Here is a 19,176-nt window from a genome sequence, read left to right on the forward strand (position 1 = left end):
GAAGGATGAGAGGAGACTTGATAAAAATCATCAGATTCTGATTGGCATGGATGAGTTAGACGTCTCGCACCTTTTTTTTTCCCCTGGCGAAAGACCAGAGGATGCCTGTACAAACTAAAGGGGGGGGGGGAAAAGTTTAGGGGAGACATCAGGGGTTTTACACAGAGCATTGTGTGTGCCTGGAATGCCTTGCCAGGGGTGGTGGTGGAGGCTGAAACATTAGGGGGCATTTAAGAGCATGTCAGAAATAGGAGTGGGCCATTTGGCCCATCAAGCCTGCTCCGCCATTCATTGAGATCATGTTGATCTGATGAGGGGCTCTTCTCCATCCACCTGCCTGTTCTCTGTATCCCTTAATTTCCTCCGACCGTGTAAAAATCCATCCAATCATGTCTTCAATATATTAGTGAAGGTCGCCTCTACTGGGCAGCGAATTCCACAGATATACCCGCTCTGGACAAAAGCTTCCTCATCTCCACCCTAAATCAACTGCCCTGAATCTTGAGACAATGCCCCCTAGTTCTGGTCTCCACCCACCAATGGGAACAACCTGCCTGCCTCTATCTTATCTCTGCTGGACCCTCTTAGACAGGCAAATGGAGGAAAGAAAAATCCATGTTTATGGGGTAGGAAGGATTTAGGCAGGTTTATATGGGGCAGCACAACCTCATGGGCCAAAGTGGGTGTACTGTCTTCTAAAACAATCTGCTGGAAGATCTCTGAAGGTCGAGTAGCGTCAATGGGAGATGGTTTGGGGCAAAATCTTATGTGGACAGGGTGGAGAGCTTGAACAGGGGACAGCGGGCGATGGGTGAACCAGGGAGAGGGTGCAGGATGCTGGACAGAGGCTGTTGATTGGAAGGGGCCAGGTGAGGGAAGGGAGAGGCAAGAAGAACAGTTCGCTAGGCGGTGAGTGTGGCACTGTCACAGCGCCAGTGACCCTGGTTTTGAATCCCACGCTGTCAGTAAGGAGTTCGCACGATCTCACCGCGTCTCCGTGGGTTTCCTTCAGTGGGGGCTCTGGTTTCCAGGGGTTAAATGAACAGCACAGATTTCAATGGGTGGAATCGGCTTCTACTATGTCGTAAATAAAATTGAAATTTAAAATTTAACAAAATAAAACTCACAAGCGACTGCAGGAACTCAGCAAGTCGAGCAGTGTGCGTGTGAGAGAAAGAATGGTCCAGGTTCCACACATTAGAGGAGAGGCTGGGGGTTGGATGAGCCCAGCATGGAGGGGGTTGGGGAAGAGAGGGGACAAATCTAGTGGGGCATATGGGGGCAGTAGACAATTAAACTAAACAGGACAGGAGGAGGCTAGCAGACGCCTTGGGGTGGTGGGAACAGGGACGAAAATACAAACATTCACACACACACACACGTGCATGCAGTCTCTCTCACACATACACACTCTCCAAACTCACACACCCCACAGATACACACACTCCCCACAGATACACACACACACCCACACTCACACAAAATCCAAATACACACACACACTCACACATGCACTCACACACACACAAACTCCCACACACACATACACACACATTCCAAAACACTCCCTCTCACACATACAGACACACTGCAAACACTTCTGCACACACACATTAACACACAGCCACGCATCCTCACACGCACACATGCACACACACATTCACAAACTCTTACACACACACTCACCCTCACGGACACACACACTCACAAATACACACTCACACAGAGTGTTAGAGTCAGTGTGGGGTGGGGTGTTACAATGTGCAGATGGAAAGTAATGTCATGTAATAAAAATAATGCGATATTACACAATGCTCACTTTAGCCTTTCGTAACATGGTCAATTTCACCATCGGCAGAACTTGCCTGAAGTGCCACTTACTGTCAGAGAAAGAGAAGCAAGGGAGAGTCCATTGAGAGTCACCGAGTGTCCACGGATTCGCCCCAGCGCTCCTGCCGCCCCCGCATGGAGCAGAACTCGAGGGGCAAAAGAAATATAATGTCAGAAAGTGCACAATCCTGTACTTTGGTAGAAAATAATAAATGGGCAGACTTTTTTTAAAGTGGGGAGAAAATTGAAAATTCCCCGAGGCAAAGGGAACTGGGAGACCTCGTGCGGGACGGCCTGAAGGTCAACTTGCAGGTTGAGTCGGGGGTGAAGAAGGTGAATGCGATGCTGGTGTTCGCTTCAAGAGGAATAGAATCTAAGAGCAGGGATGTGATGTTAAGGCTTTATAAGGCCCTGGTGAGGCCTCACATGGAGGATTGCGAGCAGTTTTGAGCTCCTCGTTTAAGAAAGAATATGCTGACACTGGAGAGGGTTCAGAGGAGGTTCACAAGGATGCTTCTGGGAATGAAAGGGTTATCAAACACTCTGAGGAGTGTTTGACAGGTCTTGGTCTGAACTCATTGGAATTTAGGAGAATGAGGTGGGGGGAATCTCGTTGAAACATGTTCAACGTTAAAAGATGTGGACAGAGAAGATGTAGAAAGGTTGTTCCACCACGGTGGGAGAGTCTGGGAAAAGACTGAAAGGTGTCCACTCAGAACAGAGCAATGTCTTCAGCCAGAGGGTAGTGGATTTGTTGCTGGGGCAATCGTGGAGCCCGGGTCATTGGGTGCATTTTAGCCAGAGGTTTTTGATTAGCTAGGGCACCACAGGTTACAGGGTGAAGGCAAGGCTTGGCCTGGCTGGTGGTGAGAGGTGGGGGGGGATGCTGAGTGGGGGAATGGATCAGCTCATGATGGAATGGCAGGGCAGACTTGATGGGCCGAATGGCCTGTTTCTGACGTTTTTCCTAGGGCTGCATAGATTATTGTGGGGGCCCGAATGTCATCCAGGAAGAGATATAGAAGTCAGCAGTGGTTTGCGTGATCTGTGTACAAAGGAGCAGCATGTGTGTTTTGACTTCTGCATCTAAATGTCAAGGCTTTCAGAAGGATCGTGTGAAAACTATGTGAATTTTGTATTAGTCACAGGGACTGTCAAATCCCTGAGGTCAAAGTCCCAGTAACAGCAGCCGGTGCATATCTCGATCTGTATACAATTCTATGCAAGAATTCTCTTTTTTAAACACTTTATTCACAATAAATTATTTACAAAACGAAAGCTGTTCAAAGTCTATTTGCAATCTTGGTGCTGCATTCGTGGCCTCTACCTCAGAGAGACTGGGCAATTGCTTGGCTGAGCACCCTCGCTCTATCCGCTTCGGTGACCGGGATCTCCCAGTCAGGTCCTAACGTTAGTTGGGGGGTGGAGGGGAAGGGAGCCCATACCAGATGGTGAATGGCATTGGATCAGAACTGGTGGGGGTGGAGGGGGGGTGGGGGAAGGGTGCCACATTTGGAAAATGTACTGGGAGGGGAGCCCGTGGGCTCCGGGAACCGTCCCGCCAAGACCACCTGCAGATTGGGGTGGGGGGGGAGCCCCTGATTTTCTGTCTGGGCCCTCTCCATTCACCCCGTCATCCCCAGTTTCTGCTGGCTTGCTCCCTCCTTCCCCTTCCCAGTTCTCCTACTTCCCATCCCTCCTCCCCCTCGATTGCTGCGGTCCCCTCCCTCCCTTCTCCACCTATCACCTTCCCTCTCCCCCCCATCTCTTTTAATCAGACTCCTGCCGATATTTTCCCATTCTTTGATGAGGGGCTCAAGCCCTGCAAATTTTTACCTTTGCTGTATACTGTTTGACCAGCTGAGTTTCTCCAGCATTTTGTGTTTTAACTTCAACCGTGGTGTCTACAGATTTTTGTTTTATTACTGTCACATTTATTTTCTATTTAGGACCGTTACCACCCACCTTGTTGCTTCTTCCCCCACTTCTATCTATGTTTAGTAATTGCTTGAGGGATTTCCCCCTCGGACTCAGTGCCCAGTAACGGGGGGAACGCCAAGCTGTGGCCCTTCCCCACGTCAGGCATCGCGTGAGCCGCACGAAGCCTCAGTATGTACTCCTGCAGCCTGAAATGTGCCCGCAGGTAGCGTCCCTCCCAACCTCATCTCCAACAGGTCTCAGGCCGACCAAAGTCCACCGAGTTGGTGGTCTTCCAGCAGTTCTGGATGTGTGCGCCTGCCCAGGAATGGCCTGTAGATCAGATTTCAGGTTTATTGTCAGGATACCTACATCACATGTTACCCTGAGTTTCTTTTTTCCTGCGGGCCAGGCAGAATTGCCCCTCATTGGGGCGGCATGGTCGGCGTACCGGTTAGCGCGACGCCATTACACCACCAGTGATCAGTTTGTATGTTCTCCCCCACGTCTGCATGGATTTTCCCTGGTGTGGGCACCGGTTTCCTCCCACCGTTCATAACGTACCGGAGGGTTGTAGGTCAATTGGGTGTAAATTGGGTGGCATGGACTCGTGGGCCTAAATGGCCTGTTAAACATTCCATTATTGTCACCTTTCGAGTGTAACCTGCATGAAATTCTTTAACTTTTGTCACCGTAAGGAAGGCAGGGAGTTGCCACTATGTCCAGCGCCCCTCGCAGAAATGAGGCCCCAGCGAGGGATGAATTTGCGACCCCCTGGTTTACAAAACCAGTGCTCCAACCACTGAGCTATTGGAGCCTTTTGGTTCCATGCTATATGTCTAATTTTAAAAAATGTAAATTTAAAAAAGAACTTTCTCAACGTATATAAAAAAATGTAAACAAACTGACTGTTCAATATGAAGAGAAAGAAAATCAGTAAAATATACAAGTAAGAGTCCTTAGATGAGTTTGTGGTTGAGGAGTCTGATGGTGGAGGGGGAGCGGTGGGTGTGAGTCTCGTGGCACCGACACCTCTTTCCTGACGGCAGCAGTGAGAACAGAGCATGCGCTGGGTAGGGTGGGGTTCTTAATGATTGCTGGCAGCATTCCCTGTAGATGTTCTCGACATTGGGGGAGGGTTTTGCCCACGATGTCCTGGGAACGCCAAACCTCTGCAAGCTCCAGAGGACGTAGAGGCGCTGGCGTGCAATTCAGCAAATCCTCTGTTATGCTGCTGCTGGGGATGAACCGTGACAAGGACCCTTGTATCCTTCTCCACACACACTCAGCAAAGAGGCGGGCGGCTGCCTCCACTCCACCGCAGCTATCTCTGGGGTCAATGTGTGTGGTGGGTGACATCCTGGTGGTACAGGAAGGATCTGACTGGGATGGCTCCTCTCACCACCAGCCAGGCCAAGTCCTGGTGCTCGCTCGTGATGAACTGGCAATGAGGCATTTCGCCAGATGACTTGGACGGTCCCCTCAGGGAATCAGTCCTGTCAGGGAGGTGTCCAGTGCGGGACAGATCACCCTGTGATGGCGTGAAACATGAACATCTGCACGTGCTATGATTGTCGTGAACGCATGGAAATGCTGGAGAACCCAGCAGGTCCTGCAGCATCCATGGGAGGTAAAGATGTATCACCGATGTTTCAGGCCCTAGCCCTTCTGCAAGGTTTGCTGAAGGGAAGACAGGGCAGGAGGAGGGGTACATGGTTGGCGTGGCAGTTAGTGCAACGCTGTTACAGCGCCAGCGACATGGGTTCAAATCCAGTGCTATCTTTAAGGAGCTTGTACGCTCCTCCCATGTCCACGTGAGTTTCCCTGGTGGGGGGGTGCCTGGAGGTTAATTAGGGTATTTGAATGGCACGGGTTAGTGGGCCGTAAAGGCTTGTGTGTCTAAATTAAATTAAATTGCAGCCTGATAGACAGAAGGTGGTAATTGAACATAGATAGGAGGACAGGTGAGAATTGATGGGGGGGGGGCTCAGTGAATGCAGAACTGGGGGGGAAAGGAGATGGGGGGAAGGGAAGAGAGAGAGAGAAGCCCCTTTTATACTGCAAAGCCATGGTATTCCCATAGACGTGACCCATCTTAGAAGCCGGAAGGCAAATGGACTGCTGGAACACGGTCCATTTTCTACCTTCCTTGGCAGGGGCACTTAATGGTGGAGGAGTGAGGTCCCTTGACCTCCTCCGTGAAATGATAGTGGCTGCAAAGGGGGCGGGCAGGTGACGTTGCAGTAATCGGAAGCAGGGCAATAGCAATCCACGACGTCTCTCAGGATCATTACTCACGTGGGAGACGGCTACGCTGCTTTCCTTTCGTTCTTTTGGGTGGGAGTGAAAAATTGACGTCACGGTGACAGGCGGTGCTGCTCCACCGCTCGCCCCGGAAGGCAGCTCCCAGCTCTGCTCCCCGTGAAGGCAAAGCGTGATTCGCCTTAAAGGCTGTCACCCTAGAAGGTAAATTTGCCCTTTTTTTTGCCTTGAGCCAGTTTTAATGCAGGGTGGCACCATAAAAACACGCTCCTCCGCTGAGACAACCTACTCAGGTGGGGCAAAGGCGGGTAAGTGTAGACCCCTTCCCCCCCAATCAACCTTGCAGAGCTTGAAAGGCTGATAAAGCCCGGCTTTAAAGCTCAAAAAACAACCCCCCTCCCCTGGTCAATTCTTACCTTTCCCTTCCTGCCCTCATTCAGATGCCTGTCTGCTTTTTTGAAGAAGGCCTCAGGCCCGAGTCAGAAGGACGCCGTGAGACGGGTACACATGGCCGAGATCAAGCCCAGGCTGCTGGAGGTGCGGGCCTACAGTGTTTCTCATCGCCGGGAAGTATCATAGCTGGGTGCGTTCCAGTGAGGGGCAGGAGGGCTTCAAAATGGGGTGAACGCAGCTCAGAACCTCACGCCAATGTCCCTCCCCTCCGAGGGCCCCCGTGCACGCCTCCCACTGCCAACATTCCGACGGGCCCACCCCACCCCGATCATGCTCCCTTCTCCTTTCGCCCACCACTGAGAAGGCCCAAGCCTGGTTCCAAACAGGCTGCAAGACACTTCCTTCCCCTGCAGCCATCAGGCTCCTGAATGGACCCCACAACAGTGTTCTTTCGCTGCTAGAGAAACTCAGCTGGTCATGCCAAGTTGAAGTGGTGCCCCTCATTTTTATCCAGGTGCCTGCCTGCTTCTCACTTGTACCTTACTTAGCGAAGGCCCGAAACATCGGTTAGACATCTTTGAGGCAACGTAGCCCAGCTAAGCAAATGATGGAATATTAACGTGGAAAAATGGGTCATCCGCATTGGGGGATTGGCAGAGAGGCAAAATATATTTTTACTGAGGGACCTCGGTGTTCTTGTGCACACCTTCTGCAAGTTCACCTGTAGGGTACAGTGAGCAATTCATATGATGGCCTTTTCTGCAAGCGATGAAGAGGGTGCAGAGGAGATTCGCCAGGAGATTTCCTGGATTGGGAAGGTTAGCAGAGCTGGGACGAGTGCAAGGGAAGAGAGGTCTTGTTCCAATTATATAGTAGTGAGGACTGCATCTGGAACATGACGTACTGTTCTGCTTTCCCGAACTGAGGCAGGAGATATTCCCGGCAGAAGCTTCTCCAGACTGATCTCGGGATTGGCAAGGATTTGTTGCTTGAGGAAAGATTTGGCAGACGACAGCCTTTACACCCTTGGGGTCGGGCGGCCATGCCGTGACTTTCAAAACGTGCAAAATTCTTCAAGGTCTTGGAGGCAGAATTTGTGTGTATGCAGGTAGCTCGGACTGGGGTGGAGGGAAGGTGGAAGGGGACGGGGAGGGGCCATGGCAGCAAAATAAACAATCAGCTTTATTTTGAACCAAAAGGAGGAGACTTTTCTTCCCCCCACGGACAACAGTTCTGTGGGGAACATTCAGAGAGATCACGTGATATGGGACTCGAGCGGGAAAGTGACAGGAAGTAAGAGATGGACCAGTTCTTATTGACAAGCGGAGTAGGAATCTTCTTCAAGTTCTGTTGACAACGTTTCTCAACAATTACAGATGGTCCTCAGCCTTACTCAAAGATTTCATTGTCAGCTCCACGTTCCTTTCTACCTACCACACCCAGCTGCTTGTAGCGTAGGATGCTATAGACCCCTTGGCCCTCTATGTTGTGCCAATCCATACATTCCTACCAAAATAAAAATCTAAGATCTCCCAACCTCATAACCCTCTATTTTCTTTTCATCCATGTGCCTGTCTTAAATTGTTCTGGCCTCCACCACCAACCCTGGCAAGGCATTCCTGGCACCCATAAAAAAACTTACCCCTGGCGTCTCCCCTAAACCTCCCTCCCTTAACTTTGGTGTTTGCCTATCCTGCCCTGGGAAACAGGTGCCGGCCATCTACCCTGTCTATGCCTCTCAGAATCTCGTAGACCTCTATCAAGTCTCTTATCCTTCTTCACTCCAAAGAGAAAAGTCCCAGCTCTGCTAACCTTCCCAATCCAGGCAACATCCTGGTGAATTTCTTCTGCCCCCTCTCCATAACTTCCACATCCTTACTGTAATGAGGTGACCAGAACTGAACACAATACTCTCAGTGTTGGTCTCACCAGAGATTTGTAGAGTTGCAACATGACCTCTCTTCTCTTGAACTCAATCCCCCTATTAATGAATCCCAGCGTCCCATAGGCCTTCTTAACTCTCTTATCAACCTGCGCGGCGACCTTGAGGGATGTATGGATTTGGACTCCAAGGTCCTTCAGTTCATCCACACTGTGAAGTAACCGACCATTAACCCTGTACTCATTTCTTCCAAAACTCATTACCTCACGCTGATCTGGATTGAACTCCGTCTACCTTTTCTCTGCCCCTCCCTAACACTGCCCACCCTCCCACTCCCCACCACCATGGCCGTACGTTGAAGGGCGGAGCACCCGGGGAAAACCCACGTGGGCACGGGGAGACTGTACAACCCCCTTACAGACCACGGTGGATTCGAACCCGTCTCATAGTAGTGCTGTGTTAACCATTCCACCCACCGTGCACGCACGTTGCACGCGTCCCCTCCACAACCTCGGCAGCCTGTTCCAAGCATCCACCACTGGATACACAAAGAAACTGCCTCCCACCCCTCTCCTCATCTCAAATGCATGCCCTCCAGTAAGTGACATTTTTTACGCTGGGATAAAGATTCTGATGTCTACCCCATCAATGTCTCTTTACTAACTTGTCTCTGACCTTGTTGAGAAACAACCCAAGTTTGTCCATCCTCCCTGCATTGCTCATGCCTCCAATCCAGGCAGCATTCTTCATTTAAATTAAATTTACACTTACAGCATGGTAAGTGGCCCTTCCGGCCCACAAGACCGTGCCACCAAATACAGTGGTCCCCCCTTATCCGCAGTTTTGCTTTCCATGGTTTCAGTTACTCGTAGTCAACCGCAGCCTGAAACTGATCCCACTGCCCCATTCTCTCCCCACGGCCCCAAGTCGGTCCCCACACTGATCCCACTGTCCTGCTCTCTGCCCACAGCCCCGTGTCGGTCCCCACACTGAACCCATTTACCCACTCTCTCCCCACAGCCCCGTGTCAGTCCCCACACTGATCCCTACTTACAAATAAAATCTTTACAGGTACACTACAATGTCCCATATAGCTTTGCTAAGTACATAATATGGTGTTCGCACAACACCCACAACACATTACACCCAATTTCACAGAACGTATCATGGACGTTGAGCGGTGCATGCCCTGCATAGGGTTTGTTATATAAAAATGATAAAGGTGCATCACCAACATTTAGGGCTTGAGCCTTTCATCAAGGTGTGAGCAAAATGTCAGCGGGCGCCTGAACAAAATAGTGGGAGGGAGGGGCAGAGGAGGAGCACAGTCCCCATAGGCAGGAGGCAATAGGTGGAGAAGGGAGGGAGGGCACAGCAGCCAACAGGGGGGAAGGCTCTGTGAATGGAGAGGTAAGAGGGGTGGGGAGCTGGAGGGACAGGGGAGGGAGGGAGAACAGGGACATTGACGTGAATGTCATCAGGTTGGAAAGAGCATCTGGTATATGGGCAGCCGATGGGAGTGAAGGCGTCTCCACGTGGCAAAGCAGGTCCATGCTTGGACTCCACGATACTCAAGTCAAACACAACCCATTTACACTTTTGGCTGATGTCGGAGTGTTGATTAAACTTTTAGGGCTCAGAGTATATTTTTTGCAAAAGACACAAAAACGCCCAACGATCTCAGCTGGTCTCTCAGCATCCAGGGCAGGTAACGATATATTACTGGCGTTTCGGGCCTGAGCCCTTCCTCACGTTCTGAGTTCCGGATGCTGCAAGACTAGCCGAGTTCCTACTTTTTGTTGTCAGTGCAGCATCTGCAGACTTTTGTGTTTCACCTCCCCTCAGACATTTACCACCTGGGAACTGAAGGGAAGCCGTTTTTCTTTAATTCAGTCCTACAGCCATATTGGCCCACGAGTCTGTGCCGCCCCATTAACCTCCCCCACCCCCTCCCCCCCACCCCCCCGTATGTCTCGAAAGGATGGCGGTATAAAGTATAAATATTTATTGGAGCAATAGGAATCAGTTTTGCAGCACGTTAACTGTGGAATCACAGATTTGTGAGATTTAGGAACAATTCCAGTGAACAAATATTATGTGTTATTTCATTAAAAATAATATGCTCTGTTTTGGATGATTTTTGGAGTAAAACTAGCACATTTCTTCTGCTTAGCACCAAACCTCATGACTGAATTGATGCCCCCTAGGATAACTCTTTTGTTGCACACTCGCTATCAAGTCACCCAGACGAGCCCGGACTTGCTCAAGGTACATTCTTTCTAAATTCTGTGCCCCGCACTCTCAGTTCTCCAGGTTGCAGAACTGTCTGAGCTCCTACAGGTACCTCGGAGTATGCCAAAGGTTTCTGGCCCGCCCTCCCTTCCGCAGAGCTCCCACCACCCTCTGTATGAAAATAGCATTTCCTCTTGTGTTGCTAACTTCCAGGCTGTCTGGTGATTGTCCTCTCTGCCAAGGGAAATAGGTGCATCCTGTTCACCCTGGCTAAACCTCTCTTAATTTTGCACATCTTGAGACAATTTTTGGAACCCTCCAATGAAAACACTCGCCCTGTACTGACAATAACCACACCAGCAGTGCGAGTATAAGACAGCTTTAATAAACTAATATGTACACTAAGAGGTCTTGTCTCTCTGCGAGACGAACCTGGGAGGCTAGGCTGTAGCTGTGGACTGCTTTATATCCAAGGGCACCGGGATGACCCCTGGTGGCTTAGTGGTGTGGTACATACCACCACACCCACCCCCCCAACCAACCCCCACCAGCTCTGTAACTCGAACTCTTGTATCCCCTCTTTGCCTTGTGTTCAGCTGCTTCTAGTCGTGTGGCCCCAACTAGTTAATCAGTTCCAGCGTGACCCAATTATTACATTTCATGCCTTGGAGAATGCAGGAGTAATAAAACCATAAGGCTCCTTAATTTGCTTTCAGTTGAGAAAAGGAGACGAAGTCTACATTTGTGGAATTTAGCAACCAGTCAGGTTCAGATTTTAGATTTATTCTCAGAGTGCGTTCATGACATCACGTACAACCCTGAGATTATTTTTTCCCCAGACAGAATGCTGGTAGGGCAAAATTAAACTGGACACAATGTACTCATGTAAACAAGCAAAGAAACGTCAGCAGATGACTGTGTAAAACGGAAGGAAATAAAAATCGATAAAGTGCACAAGTGCGAGCCCTTAAATGAGCCTCTGAGTTTGTCGTTGAGGGGACTGATGTTGGAGGGGGGGAGCAGCTGTTCCTGAACCTGGCGCTGCGAGTCCTGTGGCCCCGAGACCTCTTTCCTGATGGCAGCAGCGTGGGCCGGACTGGGGTGGGATCCTCAACGATCGCTGCCGCTCTCCTGAAGGCAGCGTTTCCCCCCAACCCCGTTTTGCCTGTGGTGTCCTGAGTTGTGTCTGCTACCTTTTGCAGGGCTTTATGCTCGGGGGGGGTGGGGTATGGTGGGGTCCCCCATACCAGACCGTGACACAGCCAGTCAGCGCACTTTCCACAGCACCTCCATTTTAATTTGTCGTACCAAACCTCCACAAAGCCCTGAGGAGCTAGAGCCGCTGATGTGTCCTCATCGAGGGGTCAGCCGGGGAGAGGGAGCGAACATTCAAATTCCTGGGTGCCAACATCTCTGACAATCTATCCTGGAGCCTCCATGTTGATGTAATCACGAAGAAGGCTGGCCAGCGGTTGTACCTCATGAGGAGAGTCACTAAAGACTCTCTCAAATCTCTCCGTGAATAGCATCCGGACTGGTTGTTTCAATGCCTGGTACGGGGGTGCCAGTGCACGGGACAGGAAAAGGCTACAGAGGGTTGTGGACTCAGCCAGCGCTGTCATGGGCATCAGCCTTCACTCCATCGAGGACATCTACAAGAGAAGGCGTCCCGAGGAACCTCAAGAGCCCCACCCCCCCATGCCCAGGCCGTGTCCTCTTCACTCTGCTACCATCAGGAAGGAGGTAGAGGAGTTGGAAGACTTAGTGGCACAAGGACAGCTCCTTCCCCTCCGCCATCAGATTTGAATGGGCAACAAACCACAGACATCGTCTCATCTCTTCTCTTTTTCTGCATGTTATTTATCTTTTAAAATCTTGTATTTGCAGAATTGCAATTTTTTTTTTAGCAATTTTGGACTTTGTTCTGCACAGCTACTGCCGCAAAGCAACATGACATGTTCATGACGATCAACCTGATTCTGATTCTGACAATACCCTGTGGGCCATGATGTTTTGCCATCCTACTCCCTTCCTCACCATTTACATCCATTTGTCCACATGGCGACTGTGGAAAGGAGGTGTCGGGGCAACTGGAGTCCATTGATGCCACCAACTATTGTTGGACACTGACAAGAGAGGTATCGGATGCTGAGTACAAATTAAATCAGCAGTGAAACATTTTTAGGTCGATTGAACTGACCTGGAGGAGAAGAAATGGTTCAAGTTTGCCAAGACACTGGAATAGGTGGGAGGAAATGTTGCAATGAGGTTATTTGGACTCTGCAGCAGAATTATAGATTGAGCGAGTGGGCGAAAAAATTGGCAAATGAAATTTAATGTGGGAAACTGTGAGCTCAATGCATTGGTAAAGAATGAAAAGGCAGACTGTTACCAACAGTGCGGAAGGATCTAGGTGCTCTTGTGGCCGGCAAGTACAGCATATAGTTAGGAAGGGGAGCCATGGATTCTCTCTACTCAAAGACCCCCACCCCCCTGCCAGCCGCCACCATGACCGTGCCTTCTTCTCACTGCGATCATTGGGAAGGTGGTCCAGGAGCCTGAAGACAAGCACAAGGAAAGCTTCTTTCCCTCCGCTGTCAGATTCCTGGACGGGCAGCGAACCACAGGCATGGCCTCACTCTATCCTATTTTCTTGCTCTATTCTGCATGGTTGGCATAGGGGTGAGCGCCTTTACAGCGCCAGCGATTGGACCTGGGTTCAATCCCATGCTGTCTGTAAGGGGTGCGTACATTCTCCCCGTGTCCGCGTGGATTTCCTCCAGGGGAACTTCGGTTCCCTTCAAAAAATGAACTGGGGTGGAGGGTTTTTTTAACCTATGACTTCATTTTTTTTAATACCATAAATCCATTAAGTGTTTTCAAACTGCTAAATTATAATTACTCAATAATTTCAGATTCATCTATAAATAAACTGATCCATCCTCTTATCACCAATCGGAGATAATCCAATATTAGCCCATATCAAAGGTTTATCCATTTCAAACACCACATTACAGGTACACAATCCTTTATTTGGAACCCTTGGGGGACAGTGTGTTCAGAATTTCGGATTTTTCTGGGTTTCGGAAATCCAGATTTAAGCCCACCCGAATTGGGGTGTCGTATCACCCCCACCCCCCTTCCAGTCGCACCGCCATCTCCCCCCCACCTCGGTTGCCCGACTCACGCTGCCGGTCTCTCCCCTTCCCTCCTTGGGCGCCCGATTCACGCTGCCGGTCTCCCCCCCCCCCCGCCCTCCCAACTCGCACTGCCGCCTCTCTCCCCTCTTGCCAGATTTTTGGAGCTTTCCAGATTTTAAACGTCCGGATAAAGGATTGTGTACCTGTAATACATTTTAATTGTAATACCCACATTTTAATTTTTAAAATTAGGAAGTTGCAAACCTCCAAATTCATATTTCCAAGTTCATTTCTGTAATGATACCCTTGCCAATTTTATCTTTCCATAAAAAATTTCCTCAGCAAAGCATTTAAATCCTTAAAGGATTTTTGAGGAATCTGACTGAAAAAGATACTGAATTCGTTTGGGGTGGAGGTTAATGGGGTGTAATTTGGGCCGAATTGGCTTGATAGAACACTGTCTACCTAATCAAATTTTTAAAAATTATTTTTGAAATGTAATTTCATAGTAATTTTTTCACTGTAATTTGCTGCTGCAAAGCAACGAATTTCATGACCCTGATCCTAATTATTGCAGTGGGTTGGCGTTGAGAAATAGGGTTGCAATTGTTCCAATATTGGTGGGGGGCCACCTGGAGTACTGAGTACAGTGGTGGGGTACACCAGCGTTGGCGGAGATCCAAAATAGAGTCACTAGACTAATTCATCAACCGATTGCACAGGTCTTCTTTGGCTTGGCTTCGCGGACGAAGATTTAAGGAGGGGGTAAATGTCCACATCAGCTGCAGGCTCGTTTGTGGCTGACAAGTCCGATGCGGGACAGGCAGACACGGTTGCAGCGGTTGCAGGGGAAAATTGGTTGGTTGGGGTTGGGTGTTGGGTTTTTCCTCCTTTGCCTTTTGTCAGTGAGGTGGTCTTCTTCAAAGGAGGTTGCTGCCCGCCAAACTGTGAGGCGCCAAGATGCACGGTTTGAGGCGATATCAGCCCACTGGCGGTGGTCAATGTGGCAGGCACCAAGAGATTTCTTTAGGCAGCCCTTATACCTTTTCTTTGGTGCACCTCTGCCACGGTGGCCAGTGGAGAGCTAGCCATATAACACGATCTTGGGAAGGCGATGGTCCTCCATTCTGGAGACGTGACCCACCCAGCGCAGCTGGATCTTCAGCAGCGTGGACTCGATGCTGTCGACCTCTGCCATCTCGAGTACTTCGACGTTAGGGATGAAAGCACTCCAATGAATGTTGAGGATGGAGCGGAGACAACGCTGGTGGAAGCGTTCTAGGAGCCGTAGGTGATGCCGGTAGAGGACCCATGATTGGGAGCCGAACAGGAGTGTGGGTATGACAACGGCTCTGTATACGCTTATCTTTGTGAGGTTTTTCAGTTGGTTGTTTTTCCAGACTCTTTTATGTAGTCTTCCAAAGGCGCTATTTGCCTTGGCGAGTCTGTTGTCTATCTCGTTGTCGATCCTTGCATCTGATGAAATGGTGCAGCCGAGATAGGTAAACTGGTTGACTGTTTTGAGTTCTGTGTGCCCGATTGAGATGTGGGGGGGGCTGGTAGTCATGGTGGGGAGCTGGCTGATGGAGGACCTCAGTTTTCTTCAGGCTGACTTCCAGGCCAAACATTTTGGCAGTTTCCGCAAAACAGGACGTCAAGCGCTGAAGAGCTGGCTCTGAATGGGCAACTAAAGCGGCATTGACTGCAAAGAGTAGTTCACGGACAAGTTTCTCTTGTGTCTTGGTGTGAGCTTGCAGGCGCCTCAGATTGAAGAGACTGCCATCCGTGCGGTACCGGATGTAAACAGCGTCTTCATTGTTGAGGTCTTTCATGGCTTGGTTCAGCATCATGCTGAAGAAGATTGAAAAGAGGGTTGGTGCGAGAACACAGCCTTGCTTCACGCCATTGTTAATGGAGAAGGGTTCAGAGAGCTCATTGCTGTATCTGACCCGACCTTGTTGGTTTTCGTGCAGTTGGATAATCATGTTGAGGAACTTTGGGGGGCATCCGATGCGCTCTAGTATTTGCCAAAGCCCTTTCCTGCTCACGGTGTCGAAGGCTTTGGTGAGGTCAACAAAGGTGATGTAGAGTCCTTTGTTTTGTTCTCTGCACTTTTCTTGGAGCTGTCTGAGGGCAAAGACCATGTCAGTAGTTCCTCTGTTTGCGCGAAAGCCGCACTGTGATTCTGGGAGAATATTCTCGGCGACACTAGGTATTATTCTATTTAGGAGAATCCTAGCGAAGATTTTGCCTGCAATGGAGAGCAGCGTGATTCCTCTGTAGTTTGAGCAGTCTGATTTCTCACCTTTGTTTTTGTACAGGGTGATGATGGTGGCATCACGAAGGTCCTGAGGCAGTTTTCCTTGGTCCCAACAAAGCTTGAAAAACTCATGCAGTTTGACAGTGGTGGGGTACACCAGCATTGGCGGAGATCCAAAATAGAGTCACTAGACTAATTCATCAACCGATTGCACAGGTACAACCCGACGAAACAGCGTTCCCTGGTGTAAAACGTGCAAACTCACATACAGACACAATACCCAAACAGACAAACAGTACATTCACAGGAAATACATACATATAGAAAAATAAGTGAATATTGTTTAATAAATAGTGGAGTCTAGGAGCAATTCATTCTGTCGTTCAGTGTTGTCACTGCCCGTGGGAAGAAGCTGTTCCTCAGCCTGGTGGTGCTGGCTCTGATCCTCCTGTATCTCTTCCCCGACGGGAACAGCTGAAAGATGCTGTTGATTCTGCTCGCCCTCTTCAGGCAATGATCCCGGAAGATCACGTTGATGAAGACTCCAGTGATGCTGCTGCTCTGATGGGCGCGTGGATGATCCATTTCTCTGCAGCAACCATGCCCACACCACAATGCAGCTGGCCTGGGCGTTCTGGATAGAGCTCCTGTAGAAGTTTGACAGGGTGGTGACCAGTCGCCTTCCCCGCCTCATCTTCTCAGGAAGTGCTGTTGCACCTTCCTGACAAGTGAGGAGATGCTGTGTGACCACGATAGGTCACTTGTTAGCTGGACTCCGAGGAACTTGGTGCTCTCCACTCTCTCCACTCCCGAGTTGTTAATTTGTTGGGGTTGTCCTATCACGAGGAGCCAAAGCAGATGGATCTATGTTCTTCAGAGTTTAGAAGAATGAAGGGTGATCTTATTTGAACAATTACAGTTAATAGACCTAGGGATTCTCTCTTTGGAACAAAGAAGAATAAGAGATGGCTTGCTAGAATTCTGTGAGGGGCCCAGCCAGCTCCTTAATCCCCAGGACGAGAGTAGCAAGCACCAGGGGACATCTGTACAAGGCGAGTGGAGGAACATTTTGGAGTGATAGATATCAGGGGTATGTTTTTTTTAACGCAGAAAGTTATGGGGACATGGAATGCGTTGCCAGGGGTGGTGGTGGAGGCTGGTACAATAGGGGACATTTAAAAGACCCTTAGACAGGCACATGGATGCAAGAAAAATAGAGGGTTATGGGTGTGAGGTAGGGAAGGTTTAATTTGTTGAGTAGGTCTATATGGGTAATTGTGAGTCGAAGCTCCTGTACTATGCTAGAATGTTCTATGGAAGCCACGTCATTGGGTGATAGGTTCTTGATTAGCCAGGGCATCAAAGGTTATGGGGAGAAGGCCGGGCAGTGGGGCTGAGTGAGGAAATGGATCAGCTCATGATTAAATGGTGGGGCAGACTCAATGGGCTGAATGGCCTTATGTTCTATCCTAAGGAGCATGACTGTCTTTTTTTTTAATTTTTTATTTTTCACACTATAAACCATATTGATCAAGATACATACATTTTCCTTTTCAAATATATACAGTGTCGTTTTCTCCCCCCCTTCGCTCCTCCCCTCCCTCCCTCCCTCACCTCCCCTCCCACTTATTTAAAGTTCAGAATATAAGATACATTAAACCCGTTAAACAATGTTGTCACTCAATAAAAATAAACAAGAAATTCCACTGAGTCAGTTCTTTTCATTATCTTCTCCTTCTGTCATTTTAGGTGGTAGATGTCCACGGTAGGTTTTCTCTATTGTGTTTCATGTATGGCTCCCATATTTGTTCAAATATTGTAATGTTATTTCTTAAATTGTATGTTATTTTTTCTAATGGAATACATTTATTCATTTCTATATACCATTGTTGTATTCTCAAATTATCTTCTAATTTCCAGGTTGACATAATACATTTTTTTGCTACAGCTAGGGCTATCATAACAAATCTTTTTTGTGCTCCATCCAAATCAAGTCCAAATTCTTTGTTTTTTATATTACTTAGGAGGAAGATCTCTGGGTTTTTTGGTATATTGCTTTTTGTGATTTTATTTAGTATTTGGTTTAGATCTTCCCAAAATTCTTTCACTTTCTCACATGTCCAAATTGCATGAACTGTTGTTCCCGTTTCCTTTTTACAGCGAAAACATCTGTCAGATACTGTTGGGTCCCATTTATTTAACTTTTGAGGTGTAATGTGTAACCTGTGTATCCAGTTATATTGTATCATACGTAACCTTGTGTTTAGTGTATTTCTCATGGTTCCGGAGCATAGTTTCTCCCATGTTTCATTCTTTATCTTTATGCTTAGATCTTGTTCCCATTTTTGTTTGGTTTTACCATTTGTTTCCGCATTCTCCATTTCTTGTAGTTTAATATACATGTTTGTTATAAATTTTTTGATTATCATTGTATCTGTAATCACATATTCAAAATTACTTCCTTCTGGTAACCTCAGACTATTTCCCAATTTGTCCTTCAAGTAGGATTTCAGTTGGTAGTATGCCAACCTTGTATCGTCAGTTATATTATATTTATCCTTCAATTGTTCAAAGGATAATAGTTTATTTCCCGAAAAACAATTTTCTATTCTTTTGATCCCTTTTTTCTCCCATTCTCTAAAGGAAAGGTTATCTATTGTAAAAGGGATTAGCTGATTTTGCGTCAGTATTAGTTTTGGTAGTTGGTAATTTGTTTTATTCCTTTCTACACGAATCTTCTTCCAAATGTTGAGCAGATGATGCAATACCGGAGAATTCCTACGTAGTACCAATTTTTCATCCCATTTATATAATATATGTTCAGGTATCTTCTCCCCTATTTTATCTAGTTCTAATCTAGTCCAATCTGGCTTTTCCCTTGTTTGATAAAAATCTGATAGGTATCTTAATTGTGCGGCTCTATAATAATTTTTAAAGTTTGGTAGTTGTAAGCCTCCTTGTTTATACCCTTTCCATAAAAATTTCCTTATTATTTTCTTTAAATCCTTGAAAAATTTCTCTGTTAATCATATTGGTAATGTCTGAAATAAATATTGTATCCTTGGGAAAATGTTCATTTTAATACAGTTTATCCCTCCTATCAGTGTTAGTGGTAAATCTTTCCAATGCTCTAAATCATCTTGTAATTTTTTCATTAGTGGATAATAATTGAGTTTATATAGATGGCTGAGGTTTTTATTTATTTGTATACCTAGACATCGCATTGCTTGCGTTTGCCATCTGAATGGTGATTCTTTCTC

General features: G+C 48.0%; 1 protein-coding gene across 1 annotated transcript in view; it reads right to left on the minus strand.

Annotated features, from left to right (window-relative positions):
- Positions 1-19,176, minus strand: part of LOC138754934 (transmembrane protein 217-like) — a 42,054-nt gene that overhangs the window by 1,872 nt on the left and 21,006 nt on the right. The window contains exon 2 of the transcript XR_011351963.1: positions 1,882-1,976. The gene's annotated coding sequence lies outside the window, so the exon portion shown is untranslated. The remainder of the gene's footprint in view (positions 1-1,881; positions 1,977-19,176) is intronic.

This window comes from Narcine bancroftii, chromosome 2 (assembly GCF_036971445.1).
Source record: "Narcine bancroftii isolate sNarBan1 chromosome 2, sNarBan1.hap1, whole genome shotgun sequence".
NCBI classification, from domain to species: Eukaryota; Metazoa; Chordata; class Chondrichthyes; order Torpediniformes; family Narcinidae; genus Narcine; species Narcine bancroftii.